The sequence below is a fragment of the Poecile atricapillus genome, chromosome W (genome assembly GCF_030490865.1).
Source record: "Poecile atricapillus isolate bPoeAtr1 chromosome W, bPoeAtr1.hap1, whole genome shotgun sequence".
In the NCBI taxonomy this organism is placed as follows: Eukaryota; Metazoa; Chordata; class Aves; order Passeriformes; family Paridae; genus Poecile; species Poecile atricapillus.
In genome coordinates, this window is record NC_081288.1 from 97943447 (window position 1) to 97949234 (window position 5788).

At 45.1% G+C, this 5788-nt stretch overlaps 1 protein-coding gene across 1 annotated transcript in view; it reads right to left on the reverse strand.

Annotated features, from left to right (window-relative positions):
* LOC131591635 (transcription factor RFX3-like) overlaps positions 1-1849 on the reverse strand; it is a 287779-nt gene extending 285930 nt beyond the window's left edge. Inside the window, exon 1 of the mRNA XM_058862534.1 lies at positions 1632-1849. The gene's annotated coding sequence lies outside the window, so the exon portion shown is untranslated. The remainder of the gene's footprint in view (positions 1-1631) is intronic.
* Positions 1850-5788: the final 3939 nt, after the last annotated feature.

Genomic DNA, 5788 nt, shown 5'->3' on the forward strand with positions numbered 1-5788 from the left:
GAGATGTCAAGCCAGACACAGAAGCACTATTATATCACAAAGGAATGAGGTTTTAATATGTTTTGCAGAAACCTAAGCAGATATCAACCAAGCACACTTGTATATTATCTAAAAATATAATTTTAAAACTTCCTCAGATTCTGCATGTTAGTAAACAGTAATTGTAAAAAATGAATCATTATTTTCCTGATACAATATTACTTTACAGTTAGCTTAAAATTAAGTTTAATTCAAAAGTATTCATGATGTGATAAAACAAAAAACTGAATCACTGAAGATAAAAATATCCTAGTTTTGTGTCATGTAAATATGGGCGTAAGAGGCAATTAAACATTTCATCATGGCACTAAATGAGAGACAGTAATGCAATTATAGAGGAAATACATATGGGATTTATGTGGCTAAGGGGTTGTGAAGAACTAGATAGTTACATGGTATCTGTGTTTTTCTCCTTTTAAAGTAATTTAAAAATAGGTTAAAACCCACAGTAGATATGTTCTCTCATTTTTCCACATAGAACTTTTATTAGACAGCAGAAAGACTATGCTCATAAGAAAGATAGCATGTACATTTTTTGTAAGAGGTACACTTCCTAACACAGTATAAGCTAGGGTTAATAGACTATGAAATTATTTTAAATCATCTACTGAGATAATGCAACTGGATACAGAAACTGAATGAAAAGAAACCATATGGATCAACAACATGGCATGGTAGGGCCACCTTAATTAAGAAGGCATAGCCAGGTAGATAGCTCTTATTCCTTTCAAACTATACATTCAAGATTTCTTTAGCTCTTCAGAAACAAATGTGTTTCTAAGAAAGTAAGACAAACACACAGCATTCTGTGCTCTAAATATGCACAACTCCCTTGAGTTTACTGAAAACTTAGTGGTTTCTATACTAGCAGGTTAAATTCTACAAGTAGCACAAGCTGAAGAATTAAAAAAGGCTCTGGATCAGTACATGAAAAAAATAATACCATTAAATATTCCATGTAGAACAAATATGTTTTTAAAAGAAAATGAAAGTGTTAGTTGATGAGAAGAGAATGTTAGGAATTCAGAGGTACAGCCATAAAATTAAATTATAAAATTAAATTACACTTGCACCCAGACATAACAATTAATTGCACTGAAGAATCTTATATAGTACCAATTAGCCCTTCAACCTCTACTATTAACTACTAATAACACCTTCAAGACAATTTTAAAGGATCGCTAATGTGTACTACAGGTAACATAGGCTTTTCCCTATTTATGTACAAGATACTTTGGAACATTACAAGTACTGCAGCATGTCAGATAACTTCCAATATTATTTAAAAAAAAAATACCCTTCATAATAAACAATCACAGGGCAATTTACATCAATTTTCCCCTTTGGAAATTATGTCTCTTCCTATATTATAAATTGGGAAGGAAGAAAGGCTGAGGAAGAGAATGCGCTCGAGGCTTTTCTCTCTCACCCCCCCCCCCCCCCCCCCCCCCAATCAATAGCGAAGCCCAATGCAGCAGTCCCAACCTGGATGCTGCAAGGAGGGAGGAGGCAAAAGCTAGGGTGGAGGCAAGGGGGAGAAGAAAGGGATAGAAAGGCAGAATTGCAAGCCTATACGGAACAGTTACATTCACCTGAATCGTGGAAAGCTGTGGTGTTGTTCTTGCTGGTGGTGGCTGTTGTAGGTGATGATTAGGAAGCAAATAGAAAGCAGTAGAAGAGCAGTTGTTGTTGATGAGTAACAGTCGCCAGGACTACGGTGACTATGGCGCTTGATTCACAAGGCAACAGTTGCTATAACTCACAAAAGAGAGCAAGCAAGAGAGAAGGAAGCAGTGGCCGAGCCGAAAAGACCCGGAAGAGGCAGGGCTACCCGTATGACGGACAGCTTTTAGGGCCGGAGGGGAGGAGGAGCTGTTTCCTCAAGGAGGAAAGAAAATAAGGTTGTTAGGAACGTATTAAAACCTCCACCTCGCTAAGGGCGTGCGAGGGGGCGTTCTATCCCCAACAAGCAAAGTGGCACTAGTATGACAATGGATTATCCATGGATGTAAGATCATACTACATCGGAGTAGGCAAGGAGGGAACCTATAGTGGTGGCTGATAGTTCAAATAGATAGCAACTGCCAGGCCGAAACACGAGTGGGAGGGAGAAGGAAGGAAGAGAGGGTGCGGTCATATCATCATATCTGTCTCCCGCGTGGATCATGTTCACCGACGTAGTGACGTCACATCCGATTAGCGACTAAAATAAAGTGGGGTTTTGTGCAGGTATCTCTGTTCAGTGATTTGCTTTGCTTTTCCACCCTGTTTGCTTCCTGCTACTTGGAAGCAGTTTAGAGTGAACAGGAAGTTCTACTTTGTCCTAAAAGCTTATCACCAGCCCCATTTCTTTTTCTATCCTAAAGTAACAGTGAAGAGATGCTGCTGGATGGGGTATTTGTTGACTGCTGCCATCTAAAGTAGGTGAGGCTGTGGCAGCAGCGTTACTGCCCTCATTGGCAAAGCTGAACATTTTCTGTAACTGCTGTATACACTTGGCCTGCTGGACTCAGCATATGCACAACCAGCATGTGCATTACTAACTGCCTTGTTCCAACCTTTCTCTTCAGCAATGTTTCTCATAGACCCCTACCCTTCCCCATATATGCCTTTCCTTATAATGCAACCTACTTCACTTTTATTCCTTCCCTGAACACACTTCATGCAGTCACCAGGGCAATGCTCTGTAAATTCCCTTCCACATCTTGTTTCCCCTTAATCTCCCATATCACCAATGATTCTCTGCACCTTGTAGTCATGGGGCTACAAGATACTGAGCATTACTGCTTGATTAAGGGATATAAGAGATATTGCATACTGGAGTCAATACACAATGTGAGAATTTACACAGCACCATAGCTACTTTTCTGCAATGCATCCACATCTAATGGTCACTATGATTCCATATATCCCTGTAACCCAAATACATGCAAACCTGCAGCTCTTTCACACATTTTGTAACCTATGAAATTACTGTTGTATGCAGCCCATTATACCATCTACGTAAACAGTAATATTTGGCTGTAAAACATATATTGGTCATAGTATGGGCTCATGAGGGGGAAATCCTGCTTAACTAACTTAATTTCCTTTTATGACAAGGTTGCACATCTAGTTGACCAAGGGAAGCCAGTAGATGTGGTGTGGTTTTTTGGGGTTTTTTTTATTTTGGCAAAGCTTTTGATACTGTGTCTCACAGTTTTCTTCTGGACAAAATGTCCAGCATACAGCAGGACAAGTCCATAATACATTGGGTGAACAATTGGCTGACAGGTTGGGTTCAAAGAGTTATAGTAAATGGGGTTACATCGGGCTGGTGGCCAGTCACCAGTAGGGTTCCCCAGGGCTCAATTTTAGGGCCAGTACGCTTTGATGTTTTTATAAATTATCTGGGCACAGGAATCAAATGTACATTAATTAAGTTGGATGATGATACTAAATTAGGAAGAGCTGTGGATTCCCTTGAGGGTAGAGAGATGTTACAGAGAGATCTGGATAGACTAGAGAGCTGGGAAATCACCAATTCTATGGAATTTAATAAGAGCAAGTGTTGGGGAAGGTGAAACAGGGAAACCTTATGAATGTGATGGTTTAACAAAAGATTCTGGAAATATGAAGGCTAGAATCAAAGTAGAAATGAAAGCCTGCTTTGAGTCATAGGATACTGAGTACTGGTTAACCAAAGAACAATAGCTTAGCCAGCTAGAGGAGAATCCCTGTTGATAAAACAATGTCCTTCTGCTGATAAAGAATGCAAAGGTCAAGAAGCAAGGAAAGAACTTGTAAGGTTTTGTAGAATCTAAAATGCAACACTGTATGTTAATAGAGGGAAGCGCATAGGCTGAATGTAAATTCTTTAGTGGGTGTGTCTCATGGTGATTGGTTACTAAGAATTAGAATATTCACGACAGAAAAAGATATATTGGATTGTAACAAGAACTTCGCTCTCTTTACTCTTTACTCTGACCTCTGACCTCTTAACTCTTCTCTCGGACCCCTTACCCTTTCCCTCTTACCCCTCTCCCCCTCTCCCCCGCTCCTAACTCTCAGCCCCCTCTCCCTGCTCCTACCCCTCTCGTCCTCCCTGCTCTCTCCCTCTGCTTTTTCCCTCTTTCTCTCTGCTCTCTTACTCCCTCCCTCCCTCATCCAACCTCACCTCCCCTGTTCTACCTGTTCTCTCCCTTCCCCCGGACCACGTGGACGCCGAGGCTGGTGGCGGACACGGGTCTTCCCTCCTTTTACCCTTATAATAAATTGCTTATACTTAAACAGCTTGACCCTGGAGAAGTCTCTCACCGCGAGCGAGAATTTATATACGCCAATACCTGGCGCCCATCGTCTGAGACCCGTCCCACGCCTTCTCCATCGGTGAGACACTTCTCCATCATTGGTAACTAAAAAGACTGGTTTTTCACCCTTTAAGGCCGTCTAGAGTGCAGTTTATGCGGCTGATCACCGTAACACTGTAACTCTTTTGCCCCTGTTCCGCGGCACCCTCGGGCACGGGCCGGCTGTTGCTTAGCAGCGTCAGCTCCGGAGCTTTAGAGGTATCGACCGCGTGGTTTCTTCGGGGTGCAGGTTGCCAGGCGACCTCGGCACCCCTGGTTTCCGCAGGGCCCTGTGGCACTGAGAAGGGTGGCAAAGCCACGCCTCTTCTGTGCTACACGGGACTCCCCCCCCTGCGTGGTTTTTTCGGGGTGCAGGTTGCCAGGCGACCTCGGCACCCCTGATTTCCGCAGGGTCCTGTGACACGAGAGAGGGTGGCAAAGCCACATCTCTTCTGTGCTACACGGGACTCCCCCCCTGCGTGGTTTATTCGGGGTGAAGGTTGCCAAGCAGCGTCTGAACCCCTGGTTTCCGTGGAGCCCCCGTTGAGCTCAGGGGGGCGTTGCAAGGCGACGTCTCACCTGGGCTAGGAGGGGAAAGCCTCTACGTGGTCGAGCGAGGGGTAAACGCTGCCACAGCATCTGCACCCCGATCTCTCTAAAAGTTTTTCCGCTGCAGTGTCCAAACCGTAGTTTTTAGACGACTCTGCAGCGTGGTTATGTGCGAGTATTACTAAGTGACACCAGAGAACGGACAGGAGGTGCCTGGCCAGCACCCATCACCCGAGCTCTGAGAGACGAGCCGACATCATTTAGATAAGAGGTGAGTCACAAACCAGTCTATCATGGGTCAAAGCTATTCTACCCCAGAAAAAAAGCTGTATAAGCAACTAAAATTCTCACTGAAAACCAGCCAGAGTAAATTGCCTAAACAAGAACTAAAAACCCTCCTAACCTGGACTCTAGTTAATTTCCCAAACGCAAAACACTCAGAATTTTTTACTAGAGATTTCTGGGACACAGTTGGTAATAAGCTTTTTAATAACATTTCCCGCCGAGATATGGCGGCCGCAAAGTTGGTCCCAGCCTGTAGGGCACTCGTAGAAATGTGTGCCGCGAATACACAACGCGCGACGAGCCCCCCGGACCCCGCAACCCCCGTGTCTCCTACCCCTCCCCCCGACCACGCGGCCCCCATACCCTCAGTCCCCGCCGTCCCCCCTCCCTTCCTGCCCACTGAGACCGGTGTGCCCCCTCCCCCCCACCACGCGGTCCCCATTCCCCCTACCCCAGTCCCGGCACGCTCCATTCCCACCCCTCCCCCCACCTTCCCCGTCCCACCGCCCCCCCGCTTTTGCCCCCCTCCTGCCGTCCCAGCTTCCCCCGATGTTGCGGTCCCGCCCCGTTCCACCGTCCCCGCGGCT